We start from the raw sequence: 26,544 nt of genomic DNA on the forward strand, positions 1-26,544 counted from the left end.
TCATGTTTTGGGCCTCCTTCCACTCCACAGCACCACCCAGTCTTCCAAGTCCAGAAATTTTTAGATCATGCTCTTCCCCTTGAGGGTAAGTGAGTTTGTAATGAGGGGTCATGAGTTAAGGGTTAGGGGGCAAAAGTTTAGAAGTAGCATGAGAGAGAGCTTCTTCACTCAGAGAGTGGTGGCTGAGTGGGATGACCTTCCAGAAGAGCTGGTTGCAGCAGGGTCAATTTTGTTATTTAAGAAAAAGTTGGGTAGGTTCATGGATGTGAGGGGAATTGGAGGGTTATGGGCAGGGTGCAGGTAAGTGGGACTAGAGGAGATCACTTAAATTGGGATGGACTAGAAGGGCCAAGATGGCCTGTTTCCATACTGTAATTGTTATATGATCCACCATGACAGAGGTGCACCAAAGAAAAGGTACAAGGACTGCCTAAAGAAATCTCTTGGTGCCTGCCACATTGACCACCGCCAGTGGGCTGATAACGCCTCAAACCGTGCATCTTGGCGCCTCACAGTTTGGCGGGCAGCAGCCTCCTTTGAAGAAGACCGCAGAGCCCACCTCACTGACAAAAGGCAAAGGAGGAAAAACCCAACACCCAACCCCAACCAACCAATTTTCCCTTGCAACCGCTGCAATCGTGTCTGCCTGTCCCGCATCGGACTGGTCAGCCACAAACGAGCCTGCAGCTGACGTGGACTTTTTTACCCCCTCCATAAATCTTCGTCCGCGAAGCCAAGCCAAAGATATGGTTATATGGTTATATCTGCACATGCCCAGTCCATCTCTCATTCTCTCAGCAGTCCACCTTCACCTTGGCTCTCTCAAAGGCAAACTGTCACTTTTTAACATTAAACCACATAGGTCAATACACAACACAGAACTCTAACATAGGGAATACTTAAAGTGGTATGTTAGTGGAATGAAAAAGGTTTAGAACCACTGGGCCAGAGGGTGGTGAATCAATGGAATTTGTTGTCACAGACAGGTGTAAAGGCCAAGTCATTGTGTATATTTAAGATGATGGGGATCAAGGGTTATGGGGAGAAGGCAGGCAAATGAGGTTGAAAAGGAGAGCCATTCAGCCATAATGGCACACAGCAGACTGAATGAATGAATGGCCTAATTCTGCTCCTAATTTATAAAAACATCATTATTTTTATATCTATTATGTATTTTGTTTATACATAATAGATATACAAATGTATATAAATATATGTGTGTGTGTATATATACACACATACATGTGTGTCTGTATCATTTGTTATGTCTGTATGTATGCTTGCATGTTTTTATACCAATGACCAAAGAAAGCTGTTTTGTCTGGATGTACTTATATAATCAGATGATAATTTGTTCACATTCGTTATCTATTTACATTTCTTTATATGTATTCGCTATGTACCTTTTCTTGCATTACCAATAAGTGGCAATTCTGCCTCGCCCCTAGAAAAAGAATTTCAGGGTGGTATGTGATGTCATGTGTGTGCTTTGACAATAAATCTGAAATCTAATGAAGTCATATTGTCTTATTCTGGGTTCAACATAATGGTCTGTCCAACCTTTGCATGTCCAGGATGCACATCCCACCGCACCACATGGGGTCTCACAAAAGAAGTGCCCATGTACCTTCAAACAATTGTTGGAAGCAGATCAGTCCCCATTACATCCATAAAATCAGGACTGCAATGAAACTTTTATAATTCGGATCTCTGGCTTCTTACACCCCTTTGCAAAGATGTCAGGAAAGGGCAGTTAGAAAAAATGGACACGTGGTTTGGTCAGAACTGCCAGTTTGTATTCTCAACCGTGTGAGTGGGGTTAAGATTTTCTAAGAAATGAAACTAAACCAAAGCAGTTGTGTATTGAGGCAGATCTAATGACTGAGCCATACTCTCACCTGAAGCACGCTTGTCACAAGGCGCTGGCTCTTTCAAAGGAAGGCTGAGTACAGGCTGGAGGCTGAGACCATTTCTGACCACATATCCCACCACTTCGTTGTGAGGAGCAAGGAGAACATTCCCTCCTCTTCTCCAGCAAGCCCTTAAGAGTCCATACCTTACAACGCAGAATCCAAACAAATGTGCAGCCACTTTAATGTTTTCCAGTGGAAGGTACAATAATTGGCAGGATTATCCATGACATTTAGCCATCCAGCTGGAGGATTTGCAGAGGTGTCCTGACTGATTAAAAGGAGCACATGGTGAAAATCTCACCTCCACTGACTGAAGTGATGTCCCAGTCTGGTTTTGACTGGGTACTGACTCCTTTAGGAATTAAGGGACTGTCACTGCAGATGTGTGTGATAGATCCTCCTCTTATCAAGAGGCTAACGTGTAAATACAATCAACCTCCTTGTCCATCTTCTTCTTTTAAATTTTTGTGCAAAATAATGTATAAAGACACATCCATAATAGCAGCATTTAGCCAGTGGAGATTCCAAAAGAGAATGGAAGCAACAAAGGATACCCGACAGCTGTAGCTGGGGCTAATTGACATAACCTGCTACATAACCAAATCCGGTGAAATAGGAGACACCAGAGCTTCATTCCCAGATGAGATCAATGCCTTCTACACCTGATTTGATCACTAGAACATGGAAGAACCTCTGCACACCTCCGTCCCCCGAAGATCCTGTACTGTCAATATCTGAAGATATTGGCCGCCTTCAGAATAATGACTCCAAGGAAAGCAGCTGTTTGGTCAGATTACCCGGCCAAGTACTGAAAACTTGTGCTGACAAACTGGCCAACGTATTCACAGATATCTTCAACACCTCCCTCCAACAGAAATGTGGTGCCCAAGCAGGCCTCCATTGTACCAGCGCCCGAGAGGAGAGAGGTAAAATGGCATAATGACTACTGACCAGCGGCACTCACATCCAGAGTGATGGTTTTGAGAAGCTGGTGTTGAAGCATCTCGGTTCCTGTCTGTGCAATGACATGGACCCCTGCATTTTCCCAGAGAATCTATTCAACCTTTCGCTGTAACTCAGCTCCGCAAGCCCCAACAAATATCGTTGTAAATTTTCTCTGCACTTTTTCAATCTTATTGATATCTTTCCTGTAGAGAGCTGATCACAATTGCACACAGTACTCTAAATTTGACCTCTGCAAAGGTCAATGTCTTGCATAACATCAACATATCATCCCAACTCCTGTACTCATAATTTGATTTATAAAAGCCAAAGTGCCAAAAGCTCTCCTTAAGACCCAGTCTACCTGTGATGACACTTTCAAGGAATGTACTGTACTTCTCTGATCTGCCACAATCCATAGTTCTCCACTGTGCAATTCTTACCGCGGTTTGACCTCCCAGAGTACACCTCACACTTGTCTGCATTAAATTTCATCTGACACTTTGCATCCCAATTTTCCAGTTGGTTGAGATCCTACAGCAAGCTTTGAGAGCCTTTCTCAATGTCCACTACATCCCCAATCTAAGTGTCATCTGCAAATTTGCTAACTAATTAGTTAGATGTCACCTCCCATGCACAAAGCCATATTGACTATCTCTAATCAACCATGAGCTTCAGACTCGGGAGAGCTGTGAGTGTCAGGAACCAGCTTTGGTGAGTGTCTTTATAAAGGGAGCAGAGGGCAATTTAAGGGTAAAACAGAATGATGATCAAGTGTCACCCATTCTACCTGCTGAGGGAGTTCAACGTCATCATCCTGGTCACAGTCTACATTCCTCCCCAGGCTAATGTCAGGCTGGTACTGGAGGGACTGAGCACTGTAAATAACAGCAATGGAACAGCACATCCTGATGCCTTCCTGATCATTGTAGGGGGCTTCAATCAGGCCAACCTGAAGAAGACTCCGAAAAACTACCACTAACATGTCACATGCGAGACCAGGGGAGCCAACACACTCAACCGCTGTTACACCACAACTAAGAACTCATTCCGAGCCATGCCACGACCGCCTTTCGGCAAGTCTGATCATCTGGCTGTACTTCTACTCCCGGTGTACAAGTAGAGACTGAAGACCACAGCACTAGTGGTGAAGAAGGCAAATGTATGGTCGAGGGAGGTGGAGGAGCATCTGCAGGACTACTTTGAATTGGTGGACTGGAACGTATTCAAGAATTAAACTACAGACTTGAATGAATATACAACAGATGTCACCAATTTCATCAAGATCTGCGTGGATGCGTGTGACCGTGTACACATACTCAGTGTACCCCAACCAGAAGTCCTGGATGAATCAGAGAATTCAGCACCTGCTGAGGATGAGAACAAGAGTATTTAAGGCCGAGAAGTCCAGGTACGACCTGCAGAAGGCCATCTCTGAAGCAAAGTGGCAATTCCGGAGGACGCTAGAGACAAAGGCAGATACACACCAGCTATGGCAGGGAGTGCAAGCCATTGCACCCTACAAAGCAAAGGCGAAAACTATAGATGACTGTGATGCCTCATTAACTGATGAGCTGAACACCTTCTATACCCACTTTGAGAAGAACCAAATGGTGCCTATTAGGATCCCTAAAAAGGGTAAAGACCCTTTTATATCTATCTCTGAGGGGAATTTCAGAACATCATTCAAGTGGGTGAACCCTCGCAAGGCATGAAGCCTTGATTGCATACCTGGAAGGGTACTGAAAATCTGTGTCAACCAAAGGTTCAAAGGTCAAAGATTCAAGCATGCTTCAAAAAGGCATCAATCATCCTGATACCCAAGAAGAGTAGTGTGGGCTGCCTCAATGACTATCGCTCAGCAGCACTAACTTCTACTGTGATGAAATGCTTCTAGAGGCTGGTCATGGCCAGAATTAACTCTTACCTAAACAAAGATCTGGACCCACTGTAATTCTCCTATCAAGACAATTGCTCCACAGCAGATGCAATATCGCTGGCTCTCCATTCAGCTCTGGATCACACTGAAAACAGCAACTCATACACACAGCTGCTCTTCATCAACTCCACCTGGGCCTTCAACACCATTATTCCCTCAGTGTTGGTCAAGAAGCTACAAACTCTAAGCCTCTGTACCCCCTTCTGCAACTGGATCCTTGACTTTCTCATCGGAAGACCACAGTCAGTACGAATTGGAACCAACTTCTCCTCCTCACTGATTGTCAACACAGGCACACCCTATGAATGTGTGCTTAGCCCACTGCTCTACTCATTGTACACCCATGACTGTGTGGCCAGGCACAATTCCAATGTTATCTGCAAGTTTGCCAATGACACCACAGTTGTCAGCTGAATCACAAACATTATTGAAGAAGCGAACAGGAGGGAGACAGATCAGCTCGTTGAATGGTGTAATGGCAACAACTTTCTGGTCAACATCATCAAAACCAAGGAGATGATTGTGGACTTCAGGAGGAAGTCAGGGGAACACAATCCAGTCCTCTTTGAGGGCTCAGTAGTGGAGACGGACAAGAATTTCAAATTCCTGAATGTCAACATCTCCCAGGATCTGTCCTGGAGCCTCCATGTTGATGCAATCACAAAGAAGGCTCGCCAGCAGCTCTATTTTGTGGGGTGTTTGAGGAGATTTGGTATGTCACCGAAAACTTCTACAGGTGTACCGTGGAGAGCATTCTGGCTGGTTGCATCACTGCCTGGTATGGAGGTGCCAACTCTCAGGACAGGAATAAACTCCAGAGGGTTGTTCACTCAGCCTGCAACATTACAGGCACCAGACTTCACTCCATCAAGGACATCTACATGAGGTGGTGCCTTAAAAAAAGCAGCCTCTGTCCTCAAAGATCCTCACCACCCAGGCCATGTCCCCTTCAGTCTGCTACCATCGGGGAAAAGGTACAGGAGTCGAAAGACGAGCACTCAGCGGCACAAGGACAGCTTCTTCCCCGCTGCCATCAGATTCTTGAATAATCAAAGAACTGTTCTTTTTATGTTTTTCTAGTAATATTGCAAGATGGTTATAGTATGAATGTTTGCAATATGATTCTGCCACAAAACACCAAATTCATGACTTGTTCATGACGATAAATTCTGATTCTGATCTAGACACACACACATACAAAGATGCAGCATGCACATACATTTATTTACAAACACATACAATTTAAACATTTACATACTCATTTACCTAAAACCTGCTGAATCTTCATTTAGTTTGGCTCCATCTGTGGAACCAGCAACACTTCCAAGTGAATTACAAAGCATGTGGCTGAAAGCCTCTCCCCCTCTCTCTCACTGCCCGATCATCGGAAGATGGGATCTGCTATTTGAGCTTAAAGGAGTTATATATTTAATACTATTGGCAGTTGCCACTCCACTGAGGCTATTAATATGTAAACAACATTTAGGTATGTTTTGTTGTAATAACAGTTACATTTCTGCTGCCCTGTCAGGACTGATATTTAACTCAAGATGTAATACAATGCTGGAGTTAATAAAATTTCATTTGGAATGCTTCTAATGTAAGGAGCAAAACAAATGAACAGAATGTCTACACATAATATCTGGGCAGCTCCTGCCCCCATCAGTGGACCTGTGTGCTTCATGATGCAGTGCAATGCTGCTGCGTGACGTCTGCCTTGACTCAAGGGCCTGTGAAGCCACATAGGATCAGATCAAGCAAGGATGTGGCAACCTTGTCTTGAAGGCCTCCCACTGTCCTCTCTCAGCTGACAATTCAGTTATCTCGGCATACTGAACAGCACCTGTGAGTGAGCACTGATGATTGCCATGTACTGAGCAAGGGGGACCTTCCAGCATGCGTGATCCTGAAGGACACTGCTGGCAGACTGTGAATGGGGTCGACAGTGAACGAACAGCTATCAGGAACAAAGCCTGTATGACCTCACCCTCATCAAAATACTTGTTCCGCATGCATCGTCTTCTGTAACAGTATCGGGAAGAGCCATCACAGCACTGTCCTTTGACAGAAAATCCATCTTCATGAAAAGAAATTCTGCAATTTGCAGTGTGCCTCTGACACTACGTCAAACAGGAGAGGTCACACCAACAATAATGGCACTGAAGTGGAAAGATGAGACAGCTTCAAATTCTTAGACTGGCACGATTGGCGTAGTGGTTAGCGCCAAGCCCTTACACAGCCAATGATCGGGACTAGGGGTCGAATCCTGCACTGTCTGTAAGGAGCTGGTACGTTCTCACCATGTCTGCGTGGGTTTTCCCCAGGGGCTCTAGTTTCCTCTCATCATTCAAAACATACTGGGGGCTGTAGGTTAATTGGGTGTAAATTGGGCAGCATGGGCTTGGTGGGCCGAAATGGCCTGTTACCGTGCTGCATGTCTAAGTTTTTAAAATGTTTTTAAAAATTAAAATTAAATATCTCCAATAACCTGATCTGGGATGTCGACGCAGAAGTCAAGAAAGTGCACCAATGGCAGTAACTTTTGCGGAAGACTAAGGACATTTGGCATTCCCCAGAACCCTTCTCACTGTACAATGTATAACGTGACAAATAAAACTTAATCCTGAGAAAAGACCTAGCTGCTTGTTGGTGCATCTGAGAGCCACTATGAGCTCCCATCAGCAGTGGAATTGAATTTCACCACAATCAGTAACTTCAGCTTCAGCTTACCACTACCCTGAAACCAGGGAAGGAGTCCTGTTTTTTTTTCAAGGTAAAAATTTATTTAATTGCACAGATGTATTAACAGGAAATTGTTACAACCCTTTATGCAATGCTCCCAGCATTGGAACCAATCCTGGGCCAAAGGTCTGCACATTCCTTGGCAACTGGGCCTGTGATCACAGAGCCTTTCATTTGTCCTTTGTTATTTACTATCACTCCTGCGTTGTCTTCGAAGTAAAGGAAGACGCCGTCTTTTCTCCGATATGCTTTCCGTTGCCGGATGCACCTTTTTCCTGAACTCTGGTTTGCCTTTCTTCACTGTTGCCATAACCATGTCTCCAACACCAGCAGCTGGTAGCCTGTTCAACTGCCCTTTGATCCCTTTGACAGAGATGATGTACAAGTTCTTAGCCCCCGTATTATCAGCACAGTTGATTACAGCCCCCACAGGGAGGCCGAGGGAGATGCGAAATTTCGCTCCAGATGACCCGCCACATCCTTTCTTGGACATTGTGGCGCAAAGAAAGAGTCCTGGTTTATTGAGGAGTGTGGAAATGGTGTTACATATTGAGTATAAGGAGAGGTTGGTCTTAACTTATTGGGAGGGTTTGAATCTTTATTCGAGTATGTAGGTACTCTGACAATAAATTCAAACTTTGGCGGCTGAGGGGTAACCTTACAGAGGTTTATAAAATCATGATGGTATGGGTAAAATGAATGCTCACTGTGCTTTTCTTTTAATCCCCTGGGGGAAAAGTTTCTCGAACGTAAGAGCATAAACTTAAGATGAGAGAGGAAAGATTTAAGAGAGAACTGGTGAGTTGGGGAGGAGGGGGGCACTGTTCACTCAAAGGGTATCTGAAACGAGCTGCCAGACAAAATTGTAAAGAAGTACATTTATGATAATCAAAACACATTTGGAGAGGTGTATGGATTGGGAAAGGCTTCAAAAGATAGGGACCAAATGCAGGCAAAAGGAACGGGTCCAGAATGCCTTGGCATGGATGAGTTGCACTGTTTCGTGCTGTATGACTCTACGGTGCACTAGAGGCAACATGGTGCCAACCTTGCAGATTACGCAGGATTGGTTCCAATGCTGTCCTGTTGCATTTTGGGAAGGGCTACGGTCAATTGAATACTTAAAGGGTTTTCTCCTCTACAATGCCAGAGTCCAACAATTAAGTGAAATTAGAAGACAGCTTTCATAATGATCTTCAACCAGAAATACTGAATGGATAATTAACACAATGTGTATTTAATAGAGGACCAAGGCTAATAATAATTAACTTCATGATTGGTTAATGTGCCTGACAACATTTCATTCACAAATTAGTTAATACATGACTGGGGCCAATAATTATTTATACAACATGCATTTAAAAGAGAACTCAACCAAAATGTAATTCACCGCGTGTGTAGTCAATCCAATATTCAGCACTAATAACAATTACCTGAAAATGGTGTTAATGTGAAATAGTTATTATTTAACTGAATTTGAAGTTAAACAGGGTTCATAATTATTCATATAAATGGAAACAATTGTTAGTGATCTCAGTGTGTGGTGGTACACTACCGGTCTACTGCAGGGGGCAACCTGTACCTGCAGGAGAGTAAGGGGACAGGACAACATCTGGCTGACTGACAATCAGTCGGCCTGAATAGATAAAACACTGCCCGGTTGGGTGTCAATCATCCTCCGGGATATAAGCCTGTGCCAGCCTCCTGAGGCCTCACACTGAGTTGCTGCAGCTACAGCCAGCCTGGCTCTGTGGAGGTTTCTGTGGATTAAAGCCTGTGTTCAGTCTTTACCTTGTGTGTGTCTGATTCTGTCTAACAGCGCACCGCAATTTAATCCACAAAATTTTCCCACGGCTGCCATGGAAAAACACCTGTGCGCAGGGAGCCTTGAGGTCGACCCACGCCACCCAGAAGCCCAAATACACTTTGAGATCTGGCAGCAAGCGGTCAAGGCAATCATTGAGGTACAGGAGGGAGACATCCTGGACTCCGATTGGAAGAGGTTGGTCCTACTCCGGTCAAAGCTGGGTCCCCGCGCCTTCCAGGTAACCAAAGGCTGCTCCACATACAAGAGCGCAATGGAAACTCTTGAGAACTTGTACAAGCCCCTCATGAATGTGGTCTGTGCAAGGTATCTCCTCAACACCCAAGCCCAGCAACTCGGGGAGACAGCTGAGTCTTACTTAGAACACTTGCGAGAGTTGGCCCGACCGTGTCTGGCTGAACCCTGGGTAGGTGTAGAGGGCCGTCCAGCAGAAGTGTGGAAGTCATCTAAACCCTAGAAGCAGCAGTCCTGCACGTCGAAGCCTTCAATTCCGGTTTTCCCCAGGCTCCCTCATGGGCCTCTTACATTGCAGCTGCAGCCCCAGGCCGAGTTGGGGAGGAGAACATCGCTACAGCAGGTGTCTGACACCCCTGTAAGTACTGTGGGTCCTGGTGTGGGTCAGAATGTCGATCACGCCAAAACTGCACAGCTAGGAACCTGTATTGTTCCCAATGCGGCAAGAAAGGTCACTTTGAAAATGTGTGCTTCTCTAAACCTGCTGGCAGCTCAGTGGCCCTCTATGGCCTCCCTACCACCCCCGCGTTCCCCCCTACAATGTGCGCGTGCCAGACAGCGCCATTGTCCCCACAACGACTTCTATCTTCCCTGACTTCGACCGTGCAACATCCGGCCCCGCCAGCAACCGTCGCAGCGTGTGCCCCGAGCATCTGCACCAGCCCTCACCCTCACCACTCACTGAGAACTACAGCGATCACTTCCGGCTCACGGGGTGACTTCACTTCAAGCTGACGTAATGACATCACTGCTGCTGGCCGTGATGACGTCACTTCCCTGGTGCAGCGGACACGGCTGGGGAAGGAGGCCAGCCATGCAGCAGCTCCCCATGTGCCACCGCCATCTTGGTCAGGTAGTGCCCGACACGGAGGACTCCCGACGACATTGAGAATGACGTGGTCAACACGGGGGATGACCAGGCCGCCCAACCGACGCTTCCCATGCCTCTGTGTGCCATCAACTGCTGCACACCGCACTCACCGACCGATGGCAACATGGTCAACACGGGCGGTGACCAGGCTGCCCTACCGACGTTCGCCATCCCTCCAGATAGTGACGACTCCGACTCCGAGATCGTCCTGGCTGCCATCATGCTGACCAGAGACATTCCCCATGATCTTGGGTGCTCAATGATGGATGTTCAAGTCAACAGGCAAGTAACAAAGTTCCTGTTGGATAGTGGCAGCACCGAGAGCTTCATTCACCCAAGTATAGCCCACTCCCTAAGGTTAAAGGTCCACCCCACCACCTGCTTGATTGCACTCGCCACCACGGATAAAATTGTTGGTACCCTCAGACGCTGCTTGGTCGATATAACAATGGGAGGGGAGACTTACACAGGATTCAGGCTCCTGGTCACGCCCAAACTCTGCGCACCACTCCTCCTGGGTCTGGATTTCCAGTGCCACCTGCAGAAAGTTACCCTTGCCTTCGGGGGGCCCCACCCTCCAGCCCTGGCCAACCTGCAGCCTCTCCACACTGCACATCACCCCACCGGCGCTCTTCCCACATCTTGCACTAGACTGCAAGACGATCGGCACCAGAAATAGGTGCTATTGAGCTGCAGACAGGGACTTCATCAAGGCGGAGGTGCGGCAATTCCTGGCAGAAGGTGTTATCGAGCCCAGTAACAAGCCTTGGAGAGCCCAAGTCCTGGTGGTCAAAGGGGAAAGTAAGCCAAGGATGATCTTGGATTACAGTCAGACCATTAATTGTTACATCCAGCTGGATACCTACCCCCTGCTGAGGATCACCAATATGGTTAATGAGATTGCCCGCTACCGGGTTTTCTCCACGATTGACCTGAAGTCGGCATATCACAAAATCCCCATCCACCAGAAGGACAAGCCCTACACCGCCTTTGAGGTGGATGGGTGCCTGTACCAGTTCTACTGGGTTCCTTTTGGGGTACGAACAGGGTCTCCATCTTCCAGCGGGAGATGGATCGCATGGTAGACTGGCACAAGCTGAAGGCAACATTTCTATATCTGGATAATGTCACTATCTGTGGCCGTGACCAGCAGGACCACGATGCTAACCTGGAAAAATTCCTCCAGACAACCGCGGAGCTGAACCTCACTTACAACAAGGAGAAGTGTGTGTTCAGCCACCCGCCTTGCCATCCTTGGGAACATCGTGGCCCATGGAGTTGTCGGCCTAGATCCAGAAAGATGCGCCCATTAATGGAGTTACCCCTCCCCCACGCTAAAGGCCCTCCGCAGGTACCTGGGCCTGTTATTACGCAGTGGGTCCCTCACTTCTCGGACAAGGTCCGCCCATTGGCCCAAGCCACAACTTTTCCCCTCCCACCTGAGCCGCAGGCAGCCTTCACCTGCATCAGGCAAGACTTTGTAGATGCCATGATGCAGGCTGTGGATGAGGACTCCCCCTTCCAGGTGGAGAGCGATGCCTCCGAGATGGCCCTCGCTGCTACCCTCAACCAAGGGGGGGCGCTCCGTCGCCTTCTTTTCTAGGACCCTCCACGGCTATGAGCTAGGGCACTCCGCCATTGAAAAGGAGGCCCAGGCGATTGTGGAAGCGGTTCACCACTGGCGCCACTACCTGGTCGGCAGGAGATTCACGCTCCTCATGGACCAGCCGGCCATGGCGTTCATGTTTAACACTACCCACAAAGATAAAGAATGACAAGATCCTGCGCTGGAGAGTCGAGCTGGCAACCTACAGCTATGACATCCCAGTACTGCCCCAGGAAGTTTAACGACTCCCCTGCTGCCCTCTCTCGCACCTGCATGTCTATGCATGATGACAGGTTGCAGGCATTGCATGAGTCCAGCTGCCATCTGGGCGTCACACGTTTTTACCATTTTGTTAAGTCCCGAAATCTGCCATACACCATCAGGGACATCAGGGACATGTCCGAGGCCTGTCGGGTCCATGCAGAGTGTAAACCTTACTTCATCCAACCCCCCCAGGCCCAAGTTGTAAAGGCTACTCGGGCTTTCGAGCGTCTTGGCATAGACTTCAAAGGGCCCCTGCCTTCCATGAACCGAAATATCTACTTCCTCATGGTAGTAGATGAGTATTCACATTTCCCTTTCACCATCCCTTGTCTGGACACCTCCACAGCCACTGTCATCAGGGCCTTGGGGCAGATCTTCACCATGTTTGGCTACCCCGCCTTCATCCACGGTGACTGGGGGTCTAGTTTCATGAGCAACGAGCTGCGCCAGTACCTGATGGCGAGGGGTATCGCGACCAGTCACATGATAAGCTATAACCCAAGAGGCAACGGGCAAGTGGAACGCGAGAATGGGGTGATCTGGAAGGCAGTTCTCCTGGCTCTCAAGTCAAAAGGGTGGGTCATTGAATTCTGGCAGGACGCCCTGCCCAAGGTGCTCCATGCCATTCGGTCACTGCTATGCACAGCTACCAACGAGACACCTCATGAACATCTATTCTCATTCCCCAGGAGGTCGGCGACTGGAATGTCACTCCCAGCATGGTTCACGTCCCTGGGACTGGTGCTTCTGTGTAAGCATGTACAGACACACTAGGCCAAAGTCCTGGTAGAGCAGGTCTTCCTCCTTCATGCAACCCATAACTATGCTTACATTAGGTTCGCCAGTGGCAAGGAGGACACTGTCTCAACCAGGAACCTGGCACCAGCAGGAGCACCCACCACACCATGCCACTCTCCAACCCAGGACAACGCTGACCCGGTATACATTCCCATCCCCAGGCAGCTATGGAGCATGCAGGGCCTCCTTTACCACCAGGGGCCCGCTTCAACCTTAGGAGATGAACCCGCCCGCCCACCCATCCAATATCACCTGCATATGTCAACCCTGACCCCCCCGGCCACCCCTCCATGTGGCCGCACGCAAGCCACACACACCCCTGCCACCAGCTCCCCCACTTCCCCTCTGACCAGTGACCAGGAGCCAGTCCTATGATGGTCACAGAGACCCTGGCGGCTGCCGAATCGTCTCAACCTGTAAATATTGTATGTACATAGTGGGTGCGATTCCTTATTACTTTCCCCCCCCCCCCCACCACTCTTTAATGATTACTTCAGTCATCCGTTAGCATTAACGGTGTTGAATTAATCCACAGTTCTGTGGGGTAAATTAAAAATAATTTACTGTGCAATTTTAAAGAAGGGGGTGAATGTGGTGGTACACCACCGGCCTACTGCAGAGGGCAACATCTGAACCTGCAGGAGTGTAAAGGGACAGGACAACATCTGGCCGGCTGTCAATCAGTCAGCCTGAAAGGATCAAGCCCCACCCAGTTGGGTGTCAATCACCCTCTGGGATATAAGCCTGCACCGGCCTCCCGAGGCCTCACACTGAGTTGCTACAGCCACAGCCAGCTTGGCTCTGTGGAGGTTTTTATGGATTAAAGCCTGTTGTTCAGTCTTTACCTTGTGTGTATCTGATTCTGGCTAACAGCGCACCACACAGTGTATATTGGTAACATTATTTAACCATGTACAGATTGGCCACTTTGTGTGCCAATAATATGGCTAACAGGACTGTGGTCAATTAGTAATGACCCAGTTTGTAGACATTACAGAGTATAGCTGGTAAAAGAATGTTGCTAAATGATTATTTCAGTCATCCGTTAGCATTAACTGTGTTGAATTAATCCACAGTTCTGTGGGGTAAATTAAAAATAATTTACTGTGCAGCCAATAAAAGAATGATTTGACATGTTTGGCCGGGGAGACATTTACAAATAGAGTGATTTGATCGTTTTGTTTGATTCTCACTGAGGATCAGCAATAATAACTGCCAAGTTTAAAATCCTGTGGTCATTGGTGATATCACTGTTAATTTCTTATGTTTAAATCGATGGGGCGTTAAAAGTACAAAATTATCTGACCAGTTCTGGAAGAAAATCCAAGATCAAAGGCCCATTGTAGTACATTTAAATGCAGCTATTTGCTGTAGAGTCACATTATTGAGCTGTTCACTAAGCAGACTTTAATTCATTAGTCTGCTCCCTCAATGAGGAGAGGCAGTTGAAAACACCCCTATTTGACATATTTGTTTTCCTGGATTTGGAACTTAATCCCAATTTGCAATTATTAATATATTTACATTGGTGATAATGAGCCAGATTTATTTTATTGAAATGCCCTACATTAATAAAGTCTGTGGATTGTTACTTTGATCTTAAACCATCAAACATCAAGTATTGGATAATAACTTTGACAGTGCCATTATGTTTTAAGTTTTTTTTCCTTTAACATCAATTAGGTTCAGCATAATAAACAAAAAAAATTCTGTTATATAGTCCAGATGATGTGAACTATTTTGTAACCGCATAAGAATACACCATTCTCACTGTAGTAAAATTAGTGCTCCCTGTGGGGTATATATATTTGTGTGTGTGTGTGTGTGTGTGTGTGTGTGTGTGTGTGTGTGTGTGTGTGTGTGTGTGTGTGTGTGTGTGTGTGTGTGAGAGAGAGAGATAGAGAGAGAGAGCAGTTTCCTGAGATGGTGGAAGGCATCAGTAAGTAAAGTCTCTTTTGTTATTTGAATCTTGCATCTCTAAATTATTTAAGAAGCCTCCCAAGTAACTCAGAGACATAACATGGTGGCGGCGGTATACAAAAACAAGAATGAAGCCACACAATTGATTGTAAGTCGCTGAAATACAAAGGGAAGATGAGAAATAAACATTACTGAAAAAAAAATGGCTGGAGCAACAGCAGTTCACCCAGTGATGGACAGGGAGGCTGAAGACATTGTTGAATCATTTAAAAAGTTTCAGCAGAAGTGCAATTTAGCTTTCAAAAGCATTTTTAGAAATGCAACAGCAGAGGAGAAGGTCAGTTTTCTACTTCTCTGGGCAGGGGAGCGAGGCCTTGACTTATTTAATAGCTGGGAGCTTACAGAGGTGGAGAAAAATGATCCAGAGCAGATATTTGCAGTTTGCTTCTCATCTTGAACCCAGGTCTAATTATAGAATTAAATGCTATGAATTTCATGGCTTAATGCAAGAGACTGATAAAACTGTTGATGACTTCCTCACTAGAATAAAAATTGTTACTGCAAAATGCAGTTTTAAGGATATAGAGGAAAGATTAGCTGATCAACTAATATGGGGGAATGCCAATCCCGAAGTGTAAAAGTCTCTTATAGGAAAGGATAGCTTCAAGTTGGCCGAAGATATAGACACAGCCAGAGCCTTTGAAGCGATGAGGACACAAATGAAATCCCTATCTATGCAGACCCACCAACAGCAAAGAGAAGGAAGGGTTGATGCTATAAAAAAATACAATTAGAAAAGTACAAACCCCCAAGACCTGCAGGAAGTCCAGCAGACAGCACCCCTTCGATGACCAAAATAAATGGCCTGCATACAGTTCTGAATGTAGAGCTTGTGGTAAAGCAAACTACTGGGTGAAGATGTGCAAGTCAGATATGAAGAAAACAGTAATACCAATGAAGAAAAAAGACAAGAAGAAGATCCACCACATAAAAGGAAACAACAATGAGGTCTCCGACACCCAGATACTGGACATGGAATCCATACACCTTCACGATATGTTGGGTGAGATGAAAGAAGGAAACAAGTTGCCCACAAGGATCCAAATACAGAGGCCAATCCAGAACAAGCTTATGATACTTAACCTAAAGGTGAAGCTGGATATTGGATCACAAAGCAACATCCTTCCACTCAGACTCTACCACCTGATGTTCCCAGAGAACATAATAAAAGGGTATCCAAACTACGGTGCATTGGAAACAGCAAATGTCATATTACGGCCTATGGTGGACCCATGATCAAGCAGCTATGGAAAGTTAAGATAAATGGCTACCAAAAGGGAAAGAACATCCTCTGTAAAGTCTATGTGGTAGATGCAGACGTACCAGCAATTCTAGGTCTGGATAGCTGCCAGGAGTTGCAATTGATCTCTGTCAATTATGAGATCCAGATGAAGAAGATCTGTAAAAGCATCAAAAGAAACACACAAAAGAGGAAATAATTTCCACAGAGGTATCTGCCAGGCGATGGCACACAGAGGGAGCAGACTTGTTCACTAAAAATCATGGTATTTAATAGTAGCCTGTTACTACTCTAAGTTACCATTCATAAAAAGGGTGAAAGACCTGAAAGCATCAACTATCACCTCAGAAATGAGAGCACAAGGAATACCTGAGCAAGTAATATGTGACATTGGAAGACAGTTCATGTCACAAGAATTCAGAAAGCTGGCTGCAGAGTATGGGTTTTGTCATCATTACATCATCCCCATACTACCCCAAAGGTCATGGGTTCATTGAAAGACAAGTACAAACTGTGAAACGCACACGATACCACTATGAGTGTCGCAAAACAAAAGAAGATCCAGACCTAGCTCTCCTATTATTACGAGCAACACCTTTAAGGGCTGATATGAAATCCCCGGCAGAACTCCTAAATGGAAGGAGAGATAAAACAACTCTGCCAAGCCAAATATACCCTCCAGAAGACCAGGACACAGAAGACGCTGTTCGAACATGGCAATCCAGTGGGCTGCATGAGGTGTCAGCTGCCTGTTTCCCATTGGCCACTGCAAAACGGGCTCTGCCAGCCAATCACCAGATCATGAATGGGCCAATCGGCACCCAGGGCAGTACAAACCATGCCTGTCAATGACACTGCAGCAAAACGGGCCAATCCCACCAATCAGAACCTGAAGGGGCACGGGTTATGCCCATTGGTTACATGATAGCCAGGGTCTGCCTCACCACATAAAAGAGAGCAGCCAATTCAATAAAATCTGTGTCAACTGCACTCCTTGTTATGTATGCCTTAGCTGGAACTTTGAGACACTCCACAGAAGTTGTATTTTTATTCACAAGTGTTTTGAAGTGATTGTTGATTGTTACGATGTGTCTGTACAATTCTGAACCTCGGGTACCCATTATATACTGCACTTTAAACAACTGCTTATCTTAAGATGTAATTTATGATCTCTACAGACCCAGACCTTGCTCTTCTATCATTACAAGCAACACCTTTAAGGGCTGATATTAAGTCCATGGCAGAACTCCTAAATGGAAGACGATATAAAACAACTCTGCCAAGCAAAATACACCCACCTGAAGACCAGGACACAGGTCAATGTGAGTTTAAATGTCCTATATAAATAAATAAACTATTGTATCAGACACCTTCATCACCTTCCCGGTCTCTATACCCTGTCTCTCTGTTCAACAACATTCACCAGAGCTCTACCATATGCTGGGCACATCCCGCTTAGGTTTGACTTACCAAAATCTAACACCTGAATTAAACTCCATCTTATCATTGATCAAGATCAATTCAGATAAGTTTAAAAATCAGCCAAAACTTAAAAATCCCATGGTTACCACAATCTCAGGCACAGCACTCAAGGAGATGTTGAATAACTTACTTCGATGGCAGCAAGGTTAGCATAGAGTACAGCACCAAATACCCAGGTTAGAAGCCGGCGCTGTCTGAAGGAGTTTGCATATTCACCCCGTGTCAGTGTGGGTTTCCTTCAGGTGCTCCAGCTTCCTCCACCCTTCCAATGGGGTCTGTAGTATAATTGGTTGTAATTTGGTGGCACGGGCTCATAAGCCGGACAGTTCTGTTACTGTTTAGATTGTTTTTAAATGTTAAAAAAGAGTAGTGTTGATTTCCCAGCCTCAACTGGATTCCAAAACTTGACATTTACAATTAAGCTCATTTCACCATTTTCTTCCTTCCTGCCTGAAGAAGGATCATTTGTTTATCAACTTTTGTGAAGTTTCACAATACTTCACTTTTTCTTTGGCTTGGCTTCGCGGACGAAGATTTATGGAGGGGGTAAAAAGTCCACGTCAGCTGCAGGCTCGTTTGTGGCTGACAAGTCCGATGCGGGACAGGCAGACACGATTGCAGCGGTTGCAGGGGAAAATTGGTGGGTTGGGGTTGGGTGTTGGCTTTTTCCTCCTTTGCCTTTTGTCAGTGAGGTAGGCTCTGCGGTCTTCTTCAAAGGAGGTTGCTGCCCGCCAAACTGTGAGGTGCCAAGATGCACGGTTTGAGGCGATATCAGCCCACTGGCGGTGGTCAATGTGGCAGGCACCAAGAGATTTCTTTAGGCAGTCCTTGTACCTTTTCTTTGGTGCACCTCTGTCACGGTGGCCAGTGGAGAGCTCGCCATATAACACGATCTTGGGAAGGCGATGGTCCTCCATTCTGGAGACGTGACCCATCCAGCGCAGCTGGATCTTCAGCAGCGTGGACTCGATGCTGTCGACCTCTGCCATCTCGAGTACTTCGACGTTAGGGATGTAAGCGCTCCAATGGATGTTGAGGATGGAGCGGAGACAACGCTGGTGGAAGCGTTCTAGGAGCCGTAGGTGGTGCCGGTAGAGGACCCATGATTCGGAGCCGAACAGGAGTGTGGGTATGACAACGGCTCTGTATACGCTTATCTTTGTGAGGTTTTTCAGTTGGTTGTTTTTCCAGACTCTTTTGTGTAGTCTTCCAAAGGCGCTATTTGCCTTGGCGAGTCTGTTGTCTATCTCATTGTCGATCCTTGCATCTGATGAAATGGTGCAGCCGAGATAGGTAAACTGGTTGACCGTTTTGAGTTTTGTGTGCCCGATGGAGATGTGGGGGGGCTGGTAATCATGGTGGGGAGCTGGCTGATGGAGGACCTCAGTTTTCTTCAGGCTGACTTCCAGGCCAAACATTTTGGCAGTTTCCGCAAAGCAGGACGTCAAGCGCTGAAGAGCTGGCTCTGAATGGGCAACTAAAGCGGCATCGTCTGCAAAGAGTAGTTCACGGACAAGTTTTTCTTGTGTCTTGGTGTGAGCTTGCAGGCGCCTCAGATTGAAGAGACTGCCATCCGTGCGGTACCGGATGTAAACAGCGTCTTCATTGTTGGGGTCTTTCATGGCTTGGTTCAGCATCATGCTGAAGAAGATTGAAAAGAGGGTTGGTGCCAGAACACAGCCTTGCTTCACGCCATTGTTAATGGAGAAGGGTTCAGAGAGCTCATTGCTGTATCTGACCCGACCTTGTTGGTTTTCGTGTAGTTGGATAATCATGTTGAGGAACTTTGGGGGACATCCGATGCGCTCTAGTATTTGCCAAAGCCCTTTCCTGCTCACGGTGTCGAAGGCTTTGGTGAGGTCAACAAAGGTGATGTAGAGTCCTTTGTTTTGTTCTCTGCATTTTTCTTGGAGCTGTCTGAGGGCAAAGACCATGTCAGTAGTTCCTCTGTTTGCGCGAAAGCCGCACTGTGATTCTGGGAGAATATTCTCGGCGACACTAGGTATTATTCTATTTAGTAGAATCCTAGCGAAGATTTTGCCTGCAATGGAGAGCAACGTGATTCCCCTGTAGTTTGAGCAGTCTGATTTCTCGCCTTTGTTTTTGTACAGGGTGATGATGGTGGCATCACGAAGATCCTGAGGCAGTTTACCTTGGTCCCAACAAAGCTTGAAAAACTCATGCAGTTTGGCATGCAGAGTTTTGCCGCCAGCCTTCCAGACTTCTGGGGGGATTCCATCCATACCTGCTGCTTTGCCACTTTTCAGTTGTTCGATTGCCTTATATGTCTCATCCAGGGTGGGAACCTCATCCAGCTCTAGCCTTAGGGGCTGTTGAGGGAGCTGGAGCAGGGCGGAATCTTGGACTGAGCGGTTGGCACTGAAAAGAGATTGAAAGTGTTCTGACCATCGGTTGAGGATGGAGATCTTGTCGCTGAGGAGGACTTTGCCGTCTGAGCTGCGCAGCGGGCTTTGGACTTGGGGTGAGGGGCCGTACACAGCCTTTAGAGCCTCATAGAAACCCCTGAAGTCGCCAATGTCCGCGCTGAGCTGACCTAGGAGGGGAGGCAGGCCCCTCCAGCCCGGGTAAGAAACCTGCATAGGAGAAGGCCACTCCGATATAAAACCTACGACCCAAGGACCTCGCTGCCACGTCCCAGCTTGCTTGGCCACGGCACACGAACCATGGGTGTAAAGGGTGGGGCCAGTACTGCGCGCACTGCACTCCACCTAAAAGCTCCTTTGCGCAGTCCCGAGGACAGGTCCACGTCCTCCCCCTCCACGTCCTCCCCCTCCACGTCCTCCCCCTCCACGTCCTCCCCCTCCACGTCCTCCCCCTCCACGTCCTCCCCCTCCACGTCCTCCCCCTCCACGTCCTCCCCCTCCACGTCCTCCCCCTCCACGTCCTTCCCCTCCACGTCCTCTCCCTCCACGCCTTCCCCCTCAAAAGATGCTCACAAACTCAAGCTAGCATGCTGGAACATCAGAACCATGCTAGACAAGGCTGACAGCCACCGACCTGAATGTCGGTCTGCCCTCATTGCACATGAACTCCTCAGACTTGATATCGACATAGCCGCTCTCAGTGAAGTCCGCCTGGCAGATGTAGGCAGCCTCCAAGAACGCGGCGCGGGCTACACACTCTACTGGTCTGGCAAGCCTTCGGATGAACGACGCCTATCTGGTGTAGGCTTCATGGTCAAGAGCTTCATTGCCTCCAAACTCGAAAACCTTCCGACAGGCCTCTCGGACCGAATCATGTCCATGCGACTCCCCCTTCAGAACAAGCGTCACATCACCCTCATCAGTGTCTATGCTCCAACCCTCCAGGCGGAACCAGCAGAAAAGGACAAGTTCTACACCGACCTGCGCAACCTCATCCAACGCACCCCTACAGCCGACAAGGTTGTCATCCTGGGCGACTTCAACGCTCGTGTCGGCAAAGACTCAGAAACCTGGCCAGGAATCCTGGGCAAGCATGGCGTCGGCAAGTGCAACGACAATGGGCGCCTCCTGTTGGAGCTCTGCGCAGAACAGCGGCTTGTCATTACAAACACCCTTTTTCAGCAGAGGGACAGCCTTAAGACCACCTGGATGCATCCCCGATCCAAACACTGGCACCTCCTGGACTACATCCTGGTGCGAGAAAGTGACAAACGAGATGTGCTCCACACCAGGGTCATGCCTAGCGCGGAATGCCACACTGACCACCGGCTGGTTCGCTGCAAGCTCAACCTTCACTTCAAACCAAAGCCCAGGAACAATAAAGCCCCCAGAAAGAGGTTCAATGTTGGAAACCTGCAGTCAGACGAAGCGAGAAGAAACTTCCAGGCAAACCTCAAAGCAAAGCTCGACGATGCAATCCGCCTCACGGACCCGTCCCCTGAAACCCTCTGGGATCAGTTGAAGACTACCATACTGCAATCCACTGAAGAGGTACTGGGCTTCTCCTCCAGGAAAAACAAGGACTGGTTTGACGAAAACAGCCAGGAAATCCAGGAGCTGCTGGCAAAGAAGCGAGCTGCCCACCAGGCTCACCTTACAAAGCCGTCCTGTCCAGAGAAGAAACAAGCCTTCCGTCGCGCATGCAGCCATCTTCAGCGCAAACTCCGGGAGATCCAAAATGAGTGGTGGACTAGCCTCGCCAAACTTCACTAGTATAACTGTTAAAATAACATGAGTAGCCCCTGTTAGATATGGGCATCACCAATTGAGGCAAGTAATTTTTTTGGTGAAGATAGGTAGAGATTCTTTACACGGGGCCACAGTTCCCATTTATGACACTGTACTTCAGTAACCTGGTTACCTCCTTCACATCGGTGGCACTGAAACGCAGGTTGGGCAACTGGTTCTCTGCCCTCAGGATCGAGCTAGAATGCTGGGTTGCCAGTCATTTCACTTCCCCTAACTACTACTACACCCAACACAGCTGTTCTCAACCCTTCCATTTCCAGATTGAGGCACATCCTAGAGGGACATATCTTCTCCCTAAGTAACTTAAAACCCAACTGCATGAGGCAAGTCCCACCCTGCATCAGTTCCACCTGCTTCCATTCCTTCCCCACCCCCCACCTCCACCCTCCTAATTATCTCCTCTCTTTCTATCCCAGTTTAATTTTTGCAGTATCCCACCTTCAATTTTATACTTGCCATCCTACCTTGCTGGTATAGTCTCAATAAACTATCTCAACTCAAAATGTTGACTGCCCATTTCTCTCCACTGACGAGTGTCTCATAGATTTGTGCAGGTTGGAGCCACAGCGTTCTCAAAGAAGGGGGGTCAGTGGATAGCAACAAGAAACTACTGCAGTCACTGCAGCGGGGCTGAATAACAAGAGTTTGGTGGCGAGGTGCGTGGAAAAAAGCGAGGAATTAAAGGAGATCCACGCAGGACAAAACAGGTGCCTTACCAGTAAGGTACAAGGCAGCACTCATTTACCTGGGACCGACGGCTTTTGTAAAAAAGATATTCTCGAAGCTATTGTTGAAGTTAGTATTTTTTTCTCTTTTTAACAGTATTTCACAGAGATTTCTTTTAGAGCATTAAAAAGAAAAAAAATGTAAGCAATATCGTTAGATTGAATCATTAATTGGAATTTTACAATAAATAAATATCCTGCAGGGGTTAAAAAAAATAATCACTGAATCTGACCACAGGAATCATGCTGTGAGATTAACTCCCTCCCCCGCTTCCCACTTCCAGCATCCCACAACCACCAACTGTATGAAGCGTACTGTTTATGGTGTTCAAAGTCTTGTGACAGTATGTAGGACCAGAATGCCCATTGGTTGCACACATCAGCATTGGGCAGAATATTGCAAGTGGCTCCATGTCTTCAATGGGAGAGGCGCCGTAGATTCAAGTCATACTTTTTCCTTTCCCAAAAACCGATCTGTGTTGCTTTGGGCCAGAAAACTAACAGCAATGTTTCCAGACCCTGTTCAGGAGGCTCTGGTGGAGAAGAGGGAAAGGGGCAGGAGGCAGTGGCAGGTTGATATAGAGAAAGGTTGTCATAGCTAAAGGGTGGTTGGGGATGAGCTCCCATGACCACACAAATGCTCTTCATGGCATGCGTTTCAAACAGCCTCTGACAACTGTCCAACTCCTGGCCTTCACATGTGGCACAGTCCTTATGCCCAGCGGAGATGTTCTCACTGACGGGAGAAGTGGAAAAGGCAGGCCACTGGCGCCTTGAACACAGTTGCTCTGGGAAGGTGGGGCTCATTAACCATGGATGGTGACTCATCTGGGAGAGGAAAATCTCCAATTTCAAACCTTCACTGCCTTGTGGCTGCACCTGCACATGGGAAAGGCTCTGGGAGTAAACCCCAAGGAAAAATCTGGAGACGGAGTCCTGAAGGCGGCTGACTGCTCCACCCAGCACCAGCTTGGCAACTCCTGCGATGCTCTGGCACCAAACTGTATCGGCTTTGGTTGTTCCTTTGGACCTGGAAGGTGGGGGGGGGGGGGGTCCCACTGCATGGCCACAGATGGATCTCCACATCAACTCTGCCCTAGCTTGTGCCCTGTAGAGGTCACTCCAGATTCGCTCAGCAAGAGGCGTGGTTGGATAAAAAGCCAAAGGAAACTGGGAGATAATATAATTGACACAGAGACATGTTGCTGTTTACTGCTTGACCAGACAATCCATATCCCATCTGTTAACCTGTTTCATGTTTGTTCTGTTCTATTGAATTAGCAGTCATTCCTTAGGAACCAGTATGACCCTTCCGTAGGACACTGGAGACCCTGACATCTTTGGAACAGGTGATAATCTATTGTCTCCCTGTAAAGAGGGATTGTGGTGAAGGTTTTTCTTTGTATGGACCGCCTCAGCTGTTAAATTGTTGAAAATATCATTACATACAGGAAAACATTAAATACATCCACAGTTGGAGCAGGAAGATATAATCCACCAAATAATCTGTCTGCAGAGCATTGTTCCTTTGCAATCTACTGCTGAGGGGTGTTTCATTGATTCTATTTAACTATCTCCATTTTTCAACAATTCATTAACTGGCAATGAACACTGGAAATTTGATGGTTGCTCATGGATCCTGCAGAGATTTTCATCATTATTTCACCACTACTCCCTTCTGCATTCATCGAACATTCACTTGTCACAACTCACACTTTGGCATCCTGCGTCATTTCCACCGAAAGTGTAGAGTGCATCTCAAACCTTATTCTGTGACCTCAGAAAATGGCCACCATGGACTTCTAGTGAATGCTTTCCTCCAACGCGGCTTTTGATTCCTGCGTCAAGTTGGGTAGAAATCCAAAGACAAGCCTAGAAATTTATCCCCATCAGTCACAGTTAATGCACTATATAGCAATGTCAGTATAATACATTTGGCTAATCCGTGAGCTGCTGGAGGAACACAACAAGTCCAGCAGCGTCCATGGGCAGAAATGGTCAGTCAACACTGGGTTGGGGCCCTTTATTTAATCTAAAGTAAGAAGAAGTGATGATGGAGTGTGGAGACAGGCCCTTCAGCCCAAATTCCCCAACCAATTAGTTCAGCCTGCCTGTCTTTTGCCCCTTATACCTCTAAACTATCCTATCCATGTATATATCCAAATGTTTCTTAAACATTGCAATAGTACGTGTCTCCACCACTTCCTCTGTCAGCTTGTTCTATACACTCACCACCCTCAGTGGCAGATTAACATTAGGCTCAGTACGCTTAAGCCTAGGGAGCCAGGAGGTCCTGCAGGAGTGGGAACTTTGGGCTCCTGGCAGGAGTGGTGATGTCGGGCTTCCCCCAGGAGCCAGGACCTCAGGAACCCAGCAGGAGTATTGACCTTGGGCTCCCAGCAGGAGTGGGGACCTTGGACTCCCGGCAGGAATGGGGACATCGGGTTCTACAATTCTTTCAACCCCATAAGTTCAATCGACCCACAGCATTTATCAACCCCCTTTGACCCCCTGGCATTTTTCAACCCCTTGGATAGTCCCATCGACTGCCCAGGGGTCGATATCAACCATTTTGGAGATACCTAATACAAGTTATTTTACATCACTTTATTCTATTCAACGAAGGGTGGGGCAGTGGGGCAAGGTCAGAGTGGCCTTACTTAAACTTAGCCTAGGAGCTCGGTAGTAATTAATCTGCCACTGACCACACGCTGTAAAATGTTACTCCTCAGGCTCTTAAACTTATGTCCTGCGGTTCTTGATTCTTTACTCTGGGCAAAAGGCTCTGTGCGTTTATAAGATCTATTCCTCATGATTTTGTACTCCTCAGTGCTATCACCCGCATCCTTCGGTGCTGCAAAGAATACATTCCCAGCCTGCTCAATAGCTTCCTTTAGCTCAAACCCACAAATCCTGGTAACATTGTCATTAATCTTTTCCGCACCATTTCCGTCAAGACTATCAAGTTCCTTGCAAAGTATCTCACCAGGTCCCTTAACACAAGCTCCATAGCCAAAGCCCAGCAGCACCTCTACTTCTTGCAAAGGCTGAGGAAAGTTCATCTCCCACCCTCCATCCTCACTTCATTCTACAGAGGATGTATCGAGAGCATCCTGTGCCTGGTTTGGAAGCTGTACCACCTCGGACCACAAGAACCTGCAGAGGATGGTGAAGCCAGCGGAAAAGAGCATCAGAGACTTTCTTCCTACCATGAAGGACACTTACAGCACTCGATGCAGGTGAAAGGCAATGAACATTGTGAAGGGCTTCACACACCCTTCACATAAACTGTTCTGCCATCCAGTAGGAGGTACTGCAGCATTTGGCTCCTTCTATCCAGATAGGGTGACAGTTTATTTTTCTACAAGCCGTCAGTCTTCTGAACTCCCAGAACATATGTGGATAGGATACTGTGGACTTCTACTGTATACATCTTAATATTTTAACGTGTTTAACTATTCTAACTTACATTTATGTAAATAAGCTCCATGGTCCTGGAGAAATGCTATCTCATCTTTACCATGTGAGCATGGTATGAATGATAAATAAAGGTGATTTGACGATGCTACTTTCAAGGTTCTATGTACCTGAACTCCTGTATCACTCTGCTCACAACACTCCCTGGATCCCTACCATTCACTGCATAGATCACGTTAAACTTCCAAAAATGTAATATCTCTCGTTTCTCTGTATTAAATTCCTCCATCCATCTGCCCAAACGATTAAGGTTCTGCTGTAATTTTTGGCAACTGTCTTCAATATCTACAATGGCAGATAGTTTATTTATCAT

The 26,544-nt window shown here is 47.0% G+C and overlaps 1 protein-coding gene, 1 long non-coding RNA gene and 1 pseudogene across 19 annotated transcripts in view; 1 reads left to right on the forward strand and 2 right to left on the reverse strand.

Annotated features, from left to right (window-relative positions):
• On the forward strand, nt 1-26,304 carry LOC138743938 (uncharacterized). 3 transcript variants are annotated; one of them, XR_011345125.1, is made up of 5 exons: nt 1-85; nt 17,533-17,676; nt 22,574-22,824; nt 24,036-24,103; nt 24,206-26,304. It is a non-coding gene; the product is annotated as an uncharacterized lncRNA (long non-coding RNA). The 3 variants fall into 3 exon arrangements; XR_011345124.1 differs by lacking the exon at nt 24,206-26,304 and having other exon boundaries at nt 24,036-24,104; XR_011345123.1 differs by lacking the exon at nt 24,206-26,304 and having other exon boundaries at nt 24,039-24,104.
• Nucleotides 1-26,544, reverse strand: part of LOC138744504 (catenin alpha-3-like) — a 1,801,283-nt gene that overhangs the window by 981,350 nt on the left and 793,389 nt on the right. The window lies entirely within an intron of this gene.
• LOC138743937 (large ribosomal subunit protein uL14 pseudogene) lies at nt 7,621-8,029 on the reverse strand (annotated as a pseudogene).

The sequence above is a fragment of the Narcine bancroftii genome, chromosome 10 (genome assembly GCF_036971445.1).
Source record: "Narcine bancroftii isolate sNarBan1 chromosome 10, sNarBan1.hap1, whole genome shotgun sequence".
NCBI lineage: Eukaryota > Metazoa > Chordata > Chondrichthyes > Torpediniformes > Narcinidae > Narcine > Narcine bancroftii.